Source organism: Acomys minous (assembly GCF_964271855.1).
Source record: "Acomys minous genome assembly, chromosome: 10".
Taxonomy (NCBI): domain Eukaryota; kingdom Metazoa; phylum Chordata; class Mammalia; order Rodentia; family Muridae; genus Acomys; species Acomys minous.
Window position 1 is genome coordinate 115,969,631 of NC_140491.1, and position 13,870 is coordinate 115,983,500.

At 38.5% G+C, this 13,870-nt stretch overlaps 1 long non-coding RNA gene across 1 annotated transcript; it reads left to right on the forward strand.

The window, feature by feature from the left end:
- Positions 1–11,228: 11,228 nt before the first annotated feature.
- Positions 11,229–13,523, forward strand: LOC311606394. The gene is made up of 3 exons (XR_014782333.1): positions 11,229–11,299; positions 11,409–11,458; positions 13,189–13,523. It is a non-coding gene; the product is annotated as an uncharacterized lncRNA (long non-coding RNA).
- The last annotated feature ends 347 nt before the right edge of the window (positions 13,524–13,870 follow it).

The window sequence follows — 13,870 nt, forward strand, 5'->3', positions numbered from 1 at the left end:
TACCAATTAAGGACAATGCATACAATAAACTAGATGCCCTGTTCAGATCTAGCTAATGGACAGCACATTGTCTGCGGTTGTGGGAGGAGTGGGTCATGACTTGATCACTTTCCCTTGTTGGAGAGGCCCAGCAGGCACACAGAGGAGAGGGAAGCAGGCTATCTGGATGAGACCTGATAGGCTGTGGCCATGGTGGGGAAGGAGGTCCCCTTCTGTCAGAGGTCTAGGGTAGAGGAATAGGTAGAAAGAGGAAGGGAAGTTGGGATACAAGCAAGGGTATAACAATTGGGATGTAATATGAATAAGTTATAATAAAAAAATAAAAATAAAAAAGACAATAAGAAAAAATTTTGAGCTTGGTCTCCAATATTGGACCAGGCCTGACCTAGGTCTGACCCCAAGAAGTCATCAGTTCCAGGAACAGACCATAAAAACCCTCTACCCCAGGGACAGCAAATCAGAGGAAAGGGCAGTTAGGAGATAATTACAAAAGTGTAGAGAAATCTTATTACAAGGCTGGCCATCATGCTTGCTGCCTTTATATGGTTTGGTATTTCATCCCATGGTTCATGACACAAGAACGGGTTCTGGTAGCCCTCTGGACCCAAGCTAATCAAAACCTGACCCATGTAACTGCCTTGCTACCCTCCAATCAGGTCACAGGTTAGCTAATCCTTACTGGCTGTAAAAGAAGCCTTTGAGCTCTACTCGTGGTCGGCATTGTGTAAAGTACCTGACTCCTGCATGCAAGAATTTTGCTTTTGCAAAATAAATGTACCCTTGCTGGTTGCATACATGATTTGTAGTCTTCATGTGGCAATTTCAGACCTCACAATTAGTCTTCCCATCAACAATATTGGGGAATTCTGACATAGTAAAACAACATATGCCAGGAAATTGTTGACATCCAAGATTATGCTTGAACAACAAATAATCTAAAGTAACTTTATTTTGTAAAATTGTGGTCCTCAATTCACAAATATCTTGATTGATTTCTGTTAACATCTTTCCTGTAGAATTAGTAGTTTATTAGTAGTTTTACTCAGATCATTCTGAGACCTCTCTTTGCATTCCAGTAACTATTCCTGGGATAGGCAATAAAAAAATCATTGTAGCTTCAATTATTACTGAATAAAATAAATGCAAAGAATTATCACAATTTTGAGGGAGAGCTCTCTTAATTCAATTGATTAAGAATGAAAAGATTTATAGAAGAAAATCAGTGTAATGTGGCCTGTACCAAATACATTTTTATAACTCACAAGATGGGTATTATTATTATTATTATTATTATTATTATTATTATTATTATTACTATTATTAATTTTGTTAAAAAGTCCATTTCAAAGGCAGCTCTTAACCAGAGGGAAAGGTATAACTAGAGGTGGAATTACAATAAATAGGGATATAGATACATTTAAATAATAACTAATATATTAGAAAAACATCAATCACAGGAATATCAGGGAAAGCCCTATAAATATGGGCATGAGTAGATTATTTTGCTCCCTATTATTTGTGCATAGTGTTTATGAATTACTCCTATGCCATGTAACTTCTTTTTTAAAAGAGCCTTAGGATAGACTGGTCTCCTCTAATACCAAAAGATTGTTCTTATTGACTGCCATGTCACAAATGAAGCCACTGATTATTTTCTAAACCATTGACAACAGATAGCATTATTCTAGGTACTATTAAATCAACTTTCATGAGCAATGCATATGGTATTCCCTTTTTAATCTTCATACATCTATAGTTTCCACTATAAAAACATTCTAAATAGCAGTTGATTACACTAAAATTTATATTATTATGTTCAAACTACTCAGTCAGATTAGTCCAAACAAAGTATCTCCCACTCATGTGACTAAAGGTTTGTATACCATCTCTTTTTTTTTTTTCTTCTCCCCAAGACAAAGTTTCTCGTGCAGCCTTGGCTGTCCAGGACTCACTTTGTGAGACCAGGCTGGCCTCAAACTAACAGAGATCTGACTGCCTCTGCCTCCTGGAGTGCTCAGATTATGGGCATGCACCCAGATGTATACCATATGTTATCCCTAGAGGCATATTTGCCCTAGAGGATAAAGACAATTCTTAACATGGCAAAGCAATATCATCTTGTCTTCGATCACAGACCCAGCTTTTATTCCCACGACTGGCAGAAGGGGTTTGGCTTCTGTGTTGACAAGCTGAGAGTTATGCTGCAGTACAGTCTGTAAACATAACAGTATCAGTTTGAGGGTCAGTAGTTTAGTGTCCTCGCTGTTCCCCCAAAGTTTCAGGCTGATGAGTTAAAGTCTTGGTGCTTCTCCAAGTTCTCAGTTTATTCTTCCTCTTGAGACATCTCCTGTTGATGGACTGCCATCTACCTAACCTGTTTCATTGGTCCAGTGATCTTTGAGATGGCTTCCTGGATCAGGAGCCATCTGGGGCTTCATTTATTTTCTGAAAAGACATAAACATAACCTTGTCCCCGTGTAACATCAAGTCCTTTTATATGATCGTTTCTAGACCTTTTCATTTATCCTATATTTTAGGTTGTGTGTCCTCTAGGGCAAAATGGTTTTTGGCAGCTGGCAAAGCATTATCTTTGTTTTAGTTTTGTTTTGTTTCCATTTCTTTTTGTTTGTTTATTGAGACCGAGTTTTTCTGTGTAGCCCTGGCTGTCCTGGAATTGCTCTGTAGACCAGGCTCCCAAGTACTGGGAATAAAAGCATGTGCCACCACTGCCAAGTAAAGCATTATCTTTTAAAGTGAATTTTAAAAAACCGAATTAAAGTTAGCCTAACCAAATGTAGCACAGTATGTGGGATATAGATAGGTGTATATATTTCCCTTTTATTATTAAAAATTTCTAATTAAGTATTTGATCTTTATTTAGTTTCATATCCTGGGGGAAATGGCTGAGGTGACTATTTAACATATAAAAGCATACCTGGCCACCAGGTTCTCCCAGCATCCCACAGTCCCTACCTGTTACAGGGTATGGCTAGTGTACCCCATGCTCTACCTCTACCTCCCCAGCCCAGGGGTTAGGCCTCCTTCCCTCAGTAGGATTTTCCCTATATAATCCACCCCTTTTTTACCCTCTTGGCTGCTACACCTGTTTATCTTCTCTCTCCTCTCTCTTTCCTTCTCCCCTTTCCTCAGATAGCTCAGGATCATGTCCATTCTGAACTCTCCCAGATGTCTCTGCTTCTGGCTATGCATTCTCTTTTATCTACAATAATCTTTCTCCTCCCCCATACTTAGGAACAGATATGTCCTTCCTTTTTATTTACTCTCTTATCATTTATGGTGTTTCATAATAGTTTGATTCAGTGGATAGTAAGAGATTTCAGTAACACGTTTAATATTAAATTTTAAAGACTATTTGCTAGCATAAGCAGGAGCATTATCAGCAGTTAGTTGCAATGAGAGCCCTCAGAAAGACGTGCATAGAGTTCTTTGAAAAACTGAAGTTCCGGATATGACCCATGGTTATTTTTCTGGAGTTGCCAGGGTCCCGTGTCATGCCTGAGGTTGTATAGTGTAGACAAGTGTTTAGAGAGAGACGTGATGCATGTCTGTCATGCATGTCGGCATTGAGCTTTATATACCTGACGGCAGAAAAGGTCCCAGATGTAGAGACCCTTAGACCCAAATGCCCAGCTGATGTGCATTCATTATTAGTTATATCTAGAATACTGTGAGAAACAGTGTCTTTAATAGAGGACAGGCTGCCGTGAATTTCCTTTACCTACCTCCCCTGTCAGTGTCTGATCATTTATCGGGCCAATGGCAAACATAAAACTAAAAAACAAAAACATCAATTATATGAACAGTGGTCATTTACTTCTATAGAATTAAACTTAGGGCTTTGTTAAATTAAGATTTGGGATCTTTTAAATTTAGGATATTTTGAGCACAAGAAGACTTTCCTACTAGGTTACAGGACATTAAGAAGTACTTGAGAAATCATCATAGGACATTCTGAAGAAGACAATTGGATTCTCCCATGCAAGCAAGAGAGTTTATATCCAATTGATATTGTAAATGACACAGAAATGTGAATAATATCAAAGCATAAGCATTTCATGGCAGAAAAACTAGTTGGAAGGCTTTATTTTTTTTTATACCATTTTTAAGACAGTCTGGTATAACTAATGTTTAGGCTGTACTAAAAATAATCTAAATCCTAACAATTGCTTCTGGTTTAACCCTTTGGCTTCTAAAGGAATTGAGAAACATGCAATTTGTTTGCATTCCTTAGCCACTGTATTATCTAGAAGAAATATTTTGAATTTTTATTTCAATGTACTTGTTTTTTTAAATCTATATTAAGTCTGTATACATTGTTATTTTAAAATTTTTATGCTATAAAAAATAAATTAAAAAAAATGAAGTTTTCCTAATAAAATATAAAACACATTTTCTATTTTGTTAATGCTGGCTTTAAATTGATAAAGGTACAGTTAGCCATCAACATCATCAGAGATCTCAGGAAGTATAGTTCAAATGGCCTCTGTATCAGTCATTAAACATTTTAAATGTCGTATTCAGCATACCTCTGGGGATTTTGAGCTCCATATTTTAAGCCTCCCTAATTTTAAAGTTTCTTTTTAGTTCCTTGCTTCACCCTTAGCCTTGAAAATACATATGGAAGGCTGAATAAAGTCTATCATTATAAATGAACTACATTTGTATTTAGTATGACTACAAGCATAGTTTGAGTACATCAAATAATTTGATCATTTATAAGGAGGCTGACGATTAACTTGCATGGGTTATTTATCTTAACAGCTTATAGCAAGCTAGTGGCTTTATAAGATAAGGATTTTAAAATTTTATTCCTGGTAAGTTTGAACTTAAAAATTTGAATTGAAGCTCCCTTACCATTAAGATAGAACATTAAACCGTAAATGCAGTTGCAAAGACAAAGAGGCTAGACATATATCTTTAAGTTAGTTTCTGTTAGTCTGAATAGACCTTGGGAATTTCTGGACCTTATTTATTAAACATGCCTCATGTATCAAGCATATATTTTTTTATTTAAAAATTTCTAGGAGTCTGTTGTTAGCAAAGACATAAGTAACTGGACAAACATCTCTAAATCAGCTGATGTTAATCTGAGTATATGGTTATAACCTTAGGAATTTAGTATTATACAAAAATTCATCCTAATCCAAAATATCTTGAAGACCTGCTCTTGCTTCCTCAACATTAAAAGGAGATACAACAATAAATGGAGGGCTCAGTAGGACTAAATGTTTTAAGGCACTGCCTTAGCTGGTTTATACCACGTGCTTATTTTAATCAAGGTGGTGGTGACATTACATGGCATGCACCCTTTAACCTCAGTAAAGATGGATGCCAGACCGATGGTTGCTTTCATCCAGATAAGGTCATCAGCCAAGGTGGAGGCAAGCCACATGGTTGCTTTTCAAAACCATCTATTTTCCTAAACCAGAGTCAAACTTAAGCTTTAAATACAGTACGATATTGTTGGGGGATGGCCTGATGTATTTTGATGCTCATTAATAAAAAGCCATCCCACCTGGGCAGGGCAGATGAGATAGGTGCCACTAAGGGTCCTGAGAAGGAGAGAGGGAGAGAGGGATTCTGGGAAGAAGAGGAGAGATGCAAAGAGAGACCTGGAGGGAAGAGAGGAGAGGAGGCCGCCATGGGTTAGCTGGAGGAGAAGCACATGGCCGGCGTGGATGGAGAATCTGGCCCAGATGAAGAATCTTAGCAAGTATTTGGGATTATATATGGGAGGTAGCTTGATAGACATTATTAGACACAGATGACTATGGGAGTAGTTTAGAGGATTAATGTCTGGCCTGCCCCAGGTTAACTAAGGCTATTTTAAAATATAACAAATGTCAGTGTCTTCATTGATTGCTAGCTGGGCATACTGATAATACACACAATATGATATAGTACACCAGTATACTTTTTAAAAACAGGAGTTGAGTCACATATATGCTGTAGCAAATTAAAATTATTTACATGTAAACATAACTATAAGCTTTCTATTACAAGTTTTAAGTTACTTTTTTTTTATAGAGTTTTTCAAGCCATATCCTAAGAACATATAGATCCTGAGAGAAGGAGTTTAGAACAGAGAAAGTTTAGATATTTTTATCCTTTATATTTTAATTTATGCATGAGGTCAGTTAAAAAATTTCATGGCTGAGAAATACATAACAAGAGCTAATAGGTTACAGCAAGGTGAGACTTTTCAGCTGTGTAAACAGAAATGAGTATATCATTTTGTGGAACATGCAGGATTGGTATATAAAATATATTCTTCTTGCTCTTTAGAAGAGTCATCAGTAAAAACTTTAAGAACAATCTCTGTAGGATTTTTACATATAATTTCAGTCAATAGTAATTTTTTAAAGACAATCTTTTGTATAATAATGATCATCCATAGATTCCAAGTAACATGTTAATGCAACCTGCCAATAAATTAATATGGGTTTTATTTATTGTGTATTATTTATTAGTATGATTTATAAGGTCATTCTGCATTTCACTTTGAGGCGCAATAATTTTGTAGGTTTTTTTTTTAACCAGTAATGGGTAATTCCTTCAGCTACTGCTTTAACAGCTGCATTATTTAATAAAATAACAACCTGCTTTGCTTCAGGTGTTACTTTTTTAAAAAAAGAATTTAACAGAGTTTCAGGAAGCAAATTAAAGAGCAGCTCCAAAATCACTTAGTAGTGATAAACAGATAAGAGGCATAGGTCAAAATGTAAAACTGCTCTTTTAGTTTATTTACCCTAAAAGTTTCTTTAGCATTTATTTAAGTTTTAATTACACAGGCAGAAGACGAGACCGCCATTCATATACCAAATGATCCATTCCTCAGGAAACATGTCCTCCTTGCAATTGTTCCTGCACTAGAAGTTGGACGGGTTTTAATTTTCCTCAGGAAGGGAACCATTGATCAAGCTATACTGAGTTATTACTTCTATTAGGAAAAGGCAAAAAAAAAAAAAACAAAAAACAAAAAAAAACCAAAAAACCAAACAAAACAACAACAACACTCCAAAACAAAACAAAAAACCCAAAAACAAAAACAACAAAAGATTAAAAGTCAACCAAGGAAGCAACACTAACAACGACAACAGGACAACAGCGGCGGCCACACCCATACATCTCCGCTCTGGGGCAGCTGAGCTGGCTCACGCTGCTGTGGTGGAGCAGGGCACACCACTCAGAGGCATCTCTGAGCTCTGCCAAACCCTCTCAGGGCCAGAGGGCTTTGAGTTCAGTTAGATGCAGCGGGAGGAGGGGGGAAGTGAACCCCCCCAAGGAGCTTGGCTGGGTGACCATGCTGACCGAGCTCCAGAGGCTGTGGTTCTTTGTCCTGCTCAGCAAGATGTGTCCAGCAGAAAAATATTCTCATGCTCTGCATTTTACAAATTCTAACTGCCACGATTCTCTTTCCTTCCTTATATTGGTTCCTATGAGTATAAAGTTGTAGAGCTACTGCCCTGAATATTTTGTTTCTCTGGATGATAAGGAACGTCTCAGTTATTGTAAAAAAAAATGCTTTGTTTCAAAGACTGACAGGAACCCATAGTAACTTTCACTGTTCTTAAAGGCTGAGAACCATTTTCAGTGAGAGGCCCAAGTTTCCTGCCCCTAATTCCTATTTAAAGAAAAACATCTTACTTTAATTGAGTCCCTCTCCTTTGGGGGCCAGGTGGGAGAGTCACTGTGAGCGTCATACTTGGCAGAGAAATGATCCCGGGGACATAAACATGAAACTCAGGTCAGCGCGACTTAACCAGTGCTGAGTCAAAAACTTCTGCGGTCCGACAAAGTAGGTTATTTTTCTTCCACATTAAAACTTCGGGGAAAGTTTCCACATGACAGTTATCACAACAAAGCTCTAGGCATGGCTATGGTGAGACTCCCCTGCAAAGTAAATTTTTTTCCTTTTATTTTGCAAAGCATTTGTGACTTTTTACACAAGGTTGAGTTCTATTGACAGAGTGCTGAGGACCAGGCTAGGGAGGAAGGGTTCCTAGTAAGGATAAAGATGGGTTCTATTGACTGAGAGACAAAGCTCAGAATTCTGGGGGAAGCCAATGAAAGCAGGGTTACAGAATAACATATATTACAACTCTGATTTTCCTAGTGCTGTCATGTAAGCTGTGCCCGCTACAGTCACCTATGTTCTGTGCCTTTAGCCTCTCTTACCTGTGTTGTTCATGCCAAAGATTCATGTGTTTGGTGCCATGTTATTAAAAATTATGACCATCGTTATTTTTATTACTGCTACCAAAGTGTAATAATTCATCTATATTGTATTCGGGGCCTGATATTCACTCTTCTGTTTAATCTCTTTGTGATCCTTTTATTGAGATTTTATTTTACTTTGATATATGGCGTTTGTCATTTCAGGATTGCCATTTACATTTTATTTTTCTCTACCTTTTTGCTTAATTTTTCAGCCCAGTCACACATTGACTCCTTTATTTCATTTACCTGTATATTTGTTTGTTCTTTGAAATCATTGGTGTTTTTTTAAATTGAACTTAAAATATTTTATATGCCATTTCAACCATTTTAGGATTTTTAATATTACAGTTTTGAAATCTTAGGAATCTTTGGCAGGCATTTTGATTTTTCCATTATTTCCTTAGGATATAGCATAGCATCTGAAAAGGCGGATGTATCCAGGCTTTGTTAAAGCTGCTTCCCCCCAGTCAGAAGAGTGGAATCTGGGTCTGTAGACCTGACATTATGATCTGCTCCGTTATTGAGAACTTTACATATCATTGTCTGGAAGATTACACCTTAGGAAGATTCATCTGAAGACATGTCATCTTAGTTGGGGTTTTTATTGCTGTGATAAGCACCATGACCAAGATTAGGAGGGAAAGGGCTTATTTTATTGTATACATATAGGTAACAAGGGCCCTTCACTGAAAGAAGTCAGGGCAGGAACCTGGAGGTAGGAGCTGACGCAGAAGCCGCAGAGGAGTGCTGCTCACTGCTTCGCTCCCCTGTGTTTTGCACTGCTGTCTCTTTAAAACAACATTCCTGTCTGCCAGGCCAGAGCTGGCCATGCTCACCATGGTCTCATATGAGTAATCAAGCAAGAATATGAGCCGCTGCATTTTCTCAATTGAGGTTGTCTCTTCCCCAATGACTCTAATCTGGCCAAGCTGACATAAAAACTAACCAGCACACATGCTACCTTATTGTTTCACTTAAAAACTAGTAAAATAGTCCTCAAGATTCTTCTACTTGTGCATTATTTTATTAAAAATAAGAACTTATAAGAAGGCATCCCAATTTCCCTAGCAAATCACTGATGTGAACTAGTCTTTATTTTTCTATCTAAAAAGAAATAGGTCGTTGTTAGTTTAGTCATTGTTATACTTTTCTCAATGAAATACATATACATTACATACATATACACATACATACATATGCATACAATACATACATATACATATATACATATACATAGACATACACATAGACATACACATAGACATATATATATATAACCACTTCTGGGTACTTAGGAGTTTGCAAATGAACTTCTGCCTTTCTTGAAGTAGTGATGTTGAATGAAATGACTGAATTAATTTAAGTAGTAGAAGTCCCAATGACATCTGGTTTAATTGCCTGCCCCATGTAAGAGTTAAGATATCTAGAAATAGAAAGGAGTAATTTTAAAAAATGTAACTATACAATGCCATTATTCCTGTCAGTTGATGGCCCTGCTTATGCTATTCCAAGGACATGGGGAACATCATCTATTGAGGAATAATCTCTGCAAGTTTTAGATATTTCTATGCCTAGAAAAGATTCCATCTGGAACTGAAATGTTTTGTGTGACTTTCATATAAGAGCCACATTTTAACCCAAGGGTTGTACTGATCCTTGCTCTGGTCCTCTGAGGAATTAGGACATGACAGAAATGGCCATTGAACATACAGGGATGGTTTCTATTTTGTGTGCAAAGGGAGTTCTTCTCTCTAGGGACCCCTCCCTTATGCTTTTTCACATACTAGTAGATGGCATCTCACATCCCTGATGTACAGGAAAGATGCTTTACATTAGGGCTAGATTGAGATTTATCCCTCATCACCCAGCTTTTAGGGGATCAATAAGTAGCATTTATCTTCCCTACTGAATTCAGAACCAGGCCAGAGTCTTACAGACAGCAGTAAATATGTCAGCTTCCTTGGTAATAAAGCATCTTCTGGCACGAGGGCATTCTCATGGCCTCCTAGTCCACTTAGATCGTTTAGACCACTGAGATCTTGTGACTAGCTGCCTAATATGAAAGTTGAGGTCCAGTCTTCCTATATCATATTAATCTGGTAGAAAGAATGGAAAACAGACAACCCTGTAAACACTAAAGATTGAAAAACATGGTCTGAAAACCAGTCTGATTGTCAGAGGAAGTGACAGTGTTCTATAGAAATGAAAATACTGAAATTCTGTTTGTCTAGCAATGTCCATGGTTGATAGCATAGAGCATCTTGCTTATTCTGATGCAAATGTATTTATTTATGGGAGTTTGTGTTGAGTTCTTTTATTTAAAACTTGAAACATTACTTACAATCACATGCTAAAAGGGTGCCCCTTTCAACCATTAGTGTGATGGGTATAGACCAGAAATGTTGGGTGTTTTGATTCAGCCACTGGAGTTTGTCATCTGATTGGCACACTCAGAGCATATTCTTTTCACATTTAATTTAGGTAGCGTAGCTTGGGAATTTAAAATTAACAAATATCTCAGATAGGACCTACATAGCTCTCTAAAGCTGCACAAGTATTTAAATCAGGATTTGAACAGAGGATAGTTAACACATTTTCTCATATTCGCCCTTATCTCATATTCGCCTTACCTTATCTCTTGTGTTTATAAATGGTAACTGCTAATATACTGTTTCCTCTATAGACAAAAGTTATTATCCTGGCTTTTGCTAATTTTAACTGTTGGCCTATGAAGACTAAGTTTAACAGTTACAGTTATGTTGCTGGGACCCAGGCCCACGACCCTGGCGGGTGACGGTGAGCTGGCGTAGAGTCAGGGACACAGACTTCAGCAGTCATGGAAGTGGCAGAAGCAGACTCCTTTATTGTGGAAATACAGCATGCCTTTATACTCCAATCCCAGTGTTCCATTGGTTCCCAAACTGCAAGCTGATGCTGTGGCTCCTCCTCCTTGGTTCCCATTGTGATGTCACCAGTCTCTGGGTATGCTAGGGCATGTCCAGGCAGGTCTCAGTCCCACGCTACATGAAGGCCCCCTTCTGTGCATGCGTGTAGCCAGGTGGGCCTTGTTCCTGCTCAAGGGAGGTCTTGTTCCACCTACTCAGTTATGTTTAAAATGCTTACATGATGACTTTTTTCCTTTTTTTTTTTTCATTTGATTCTTTAAGATGTATAAAATATGATCACTCCTTTATTATATTTAAGCATCACTTTTGGGGTGAGTGGCTTTCAAAATCTCACCCAAGAGTTGTTTTTGTTTGTTTGTTGTGGTGGTGGTTGTTGTTTGTATGTATGTGGTTTTTTTTTTTTTTAATAAATAAGTTGCTCTTTTGGAATAAATACAAAATTAAGTTCTCAAATAAGGCTTTATATTTCAGCTGAAAAGATGCTGTAGATATCTTGCAAATTCAATACAATGCTATCCCCTAAAATATTTAGCTGCCTTTAAAGAAAATCAGTCTTTCTCTCAGGCTTTGGTAGTTAAGCCACACTATGCTGAACCAGCAGTATTGAATAAACTGCATCCTGCTTGGCAGCAGCCATTAAGCTTTGCCTCTGTCCGTGCAGTTCCATTTTAAAGTCTTGTCTCTATATGTGTCAATTGTAACTTGGCAGCTGGCTAAAATAAACACTTAAGTCTTTAGTTCTGGGAATTTAAATAAAGACTCCAAAATGAAATTAAAGTCTGTGTTCCATGGCTGGTAAATATACATTTAAAGGTAAATAATTGCAAATATTTAAAATATTGCTAAGTTTCTTTTGCTGGCTCCAATTTCAAATGAAAGTGTGTTTTTATGTTATAAACACCATACTGAAGTATACACGAGGCTTGGTATTCTTGGCCTGAGCTTTTCAGTGATCCATCCCTTTCTGCGGTCAGGTCATTTAGCACAGCACAGAATGCAGAGCTCAGGCGAAATGATTCACAGCCTCCTCTCCCACCTGGATACAGACTTACCACTTCCAACTCAGTCCTTTGCTGCTGGCTGGCTCAGCGTTGACCTTTCACACCCTTCCAGCTTCTTAGAATCTACTTTCAGGAGAATAGAGAGAAAATGCACTGTTTAGCAGTTTTAGGAGCCAGGTGGCTCTGTGACCTCAAGGCTTCAGGGACTTGCTTTTCTAAAGGTGTCACAGGCTTTGTAAAACCTTTTGGGGACATTCACAAAAAATGTGTTGGTAAAGGTTCTGAGGCATCAGCATCTGGGGCTAAGAGTTGCCCTTCCAATAATGTGATGTGAGGAAAGTGATAGTCTCAGACTCAGGAGGTCATTTCCTTAAGGAACAGGGATAAAGAAGAACACCAAAATGCCATGGTGACAAACTTGCTCTAAGAACTTGGGTTCAGGCCAGCATTATTTTAGCTTTCAGGGTTCACAGCTGAGTAAGACTAATGGATAGTTTTCTCTTCAGTTGCCACCCATAGCTCCTTAGAACCATGACAGCTAGGCAACAGCAATGAAGCTCCACGTCTCTTTCTACAAGCTCCATTCCATCATGTTCCGGACTCCAGCTTCTAATGTTTTTTACCTATAGGGGCTTTTACCAATAGGGGCTTACTGTCAAATTTTGGTGACTATAGCCTGTAATATTTAAGGGTCTTTGGGGTCTAACAGGCCAACTCCAAAAGAAGAAACACATTCATGGCACTTGGCTTTTGTCAGGCTCTGATCATTAATAAGGATATTGTTGTCCTATTATAGAATAGATCCATTTCTGTTTTTAACTCTTTTTATGTATATGTGTCACACACACACACACAGAGAGAGAGAGAGAGAGAGAGAGAGAGAGAGAGAGAGAGAGAGAGAGAGAGAGAGAAAGAGAGAGAGAGAGAGAGAGGGGGGGGGAGAGGGAGGGAGGGGAAAGGAAAGGGGTGGCTTTTACAGTTGTTGTTTCCTCTGCTCTCCAATGGCACTTTAACTGCTCCTGTCTTTTATTCCTCTTTAGCCCTTTATACCTATAGGGGGAAAGAGACTTGCCTTGAGCAGGAGCAAGGGTCACCTGGCAACACCCATATACAGAAGAGGGCCTTGAGGTAGCTTCTGCCCAAGACCTGCCTGGACATGCCAGCACACCCAGAGACTGGCTGCCCAGAGACTGGTGACTACGGTGATGTCAAACCAAGGAGGTGGAGCCACAGCAGTAGCATCGGGCATTGAGTACACTTGGGTTAGACTTTATTTTTTCATTGCAGCTGTCATTTTGGGGGGACCTCATTTTTGGGCGGCCCTCATTTTCACCTTCTGCTGCCAGTGCTGTACTGGGCATTGCTAACCCATCTCCAGGACCCTTCTCTCTCCAGAGGCATGGGTGAGTGTCCCCTTCTGCACTGTTGTCAGTGAGTTGGCCCCTTTATGTTTTCTGTTTTTTTGTCCGCATGTGAGGTGAGCATGCTGGATCCTTCTCTCTTTTCCTTCATGTAAGTATGTCTTGTTAGGGAGGCGTACTCGTTTTACTTTCAGTTCATTCGATGTTTCCACATAAGGGCTGAACCCCACCCTCCATCCCATCCCCCCTGCCAGGAGACACTGTGTAAGTCCCCCACTAAGCACAAGGCTCTCAGGTCTGACACACATCTTTCCATTCTCTTTGTTTTGTCTATTTCCTCAAACTTGTTCATACATGTTGT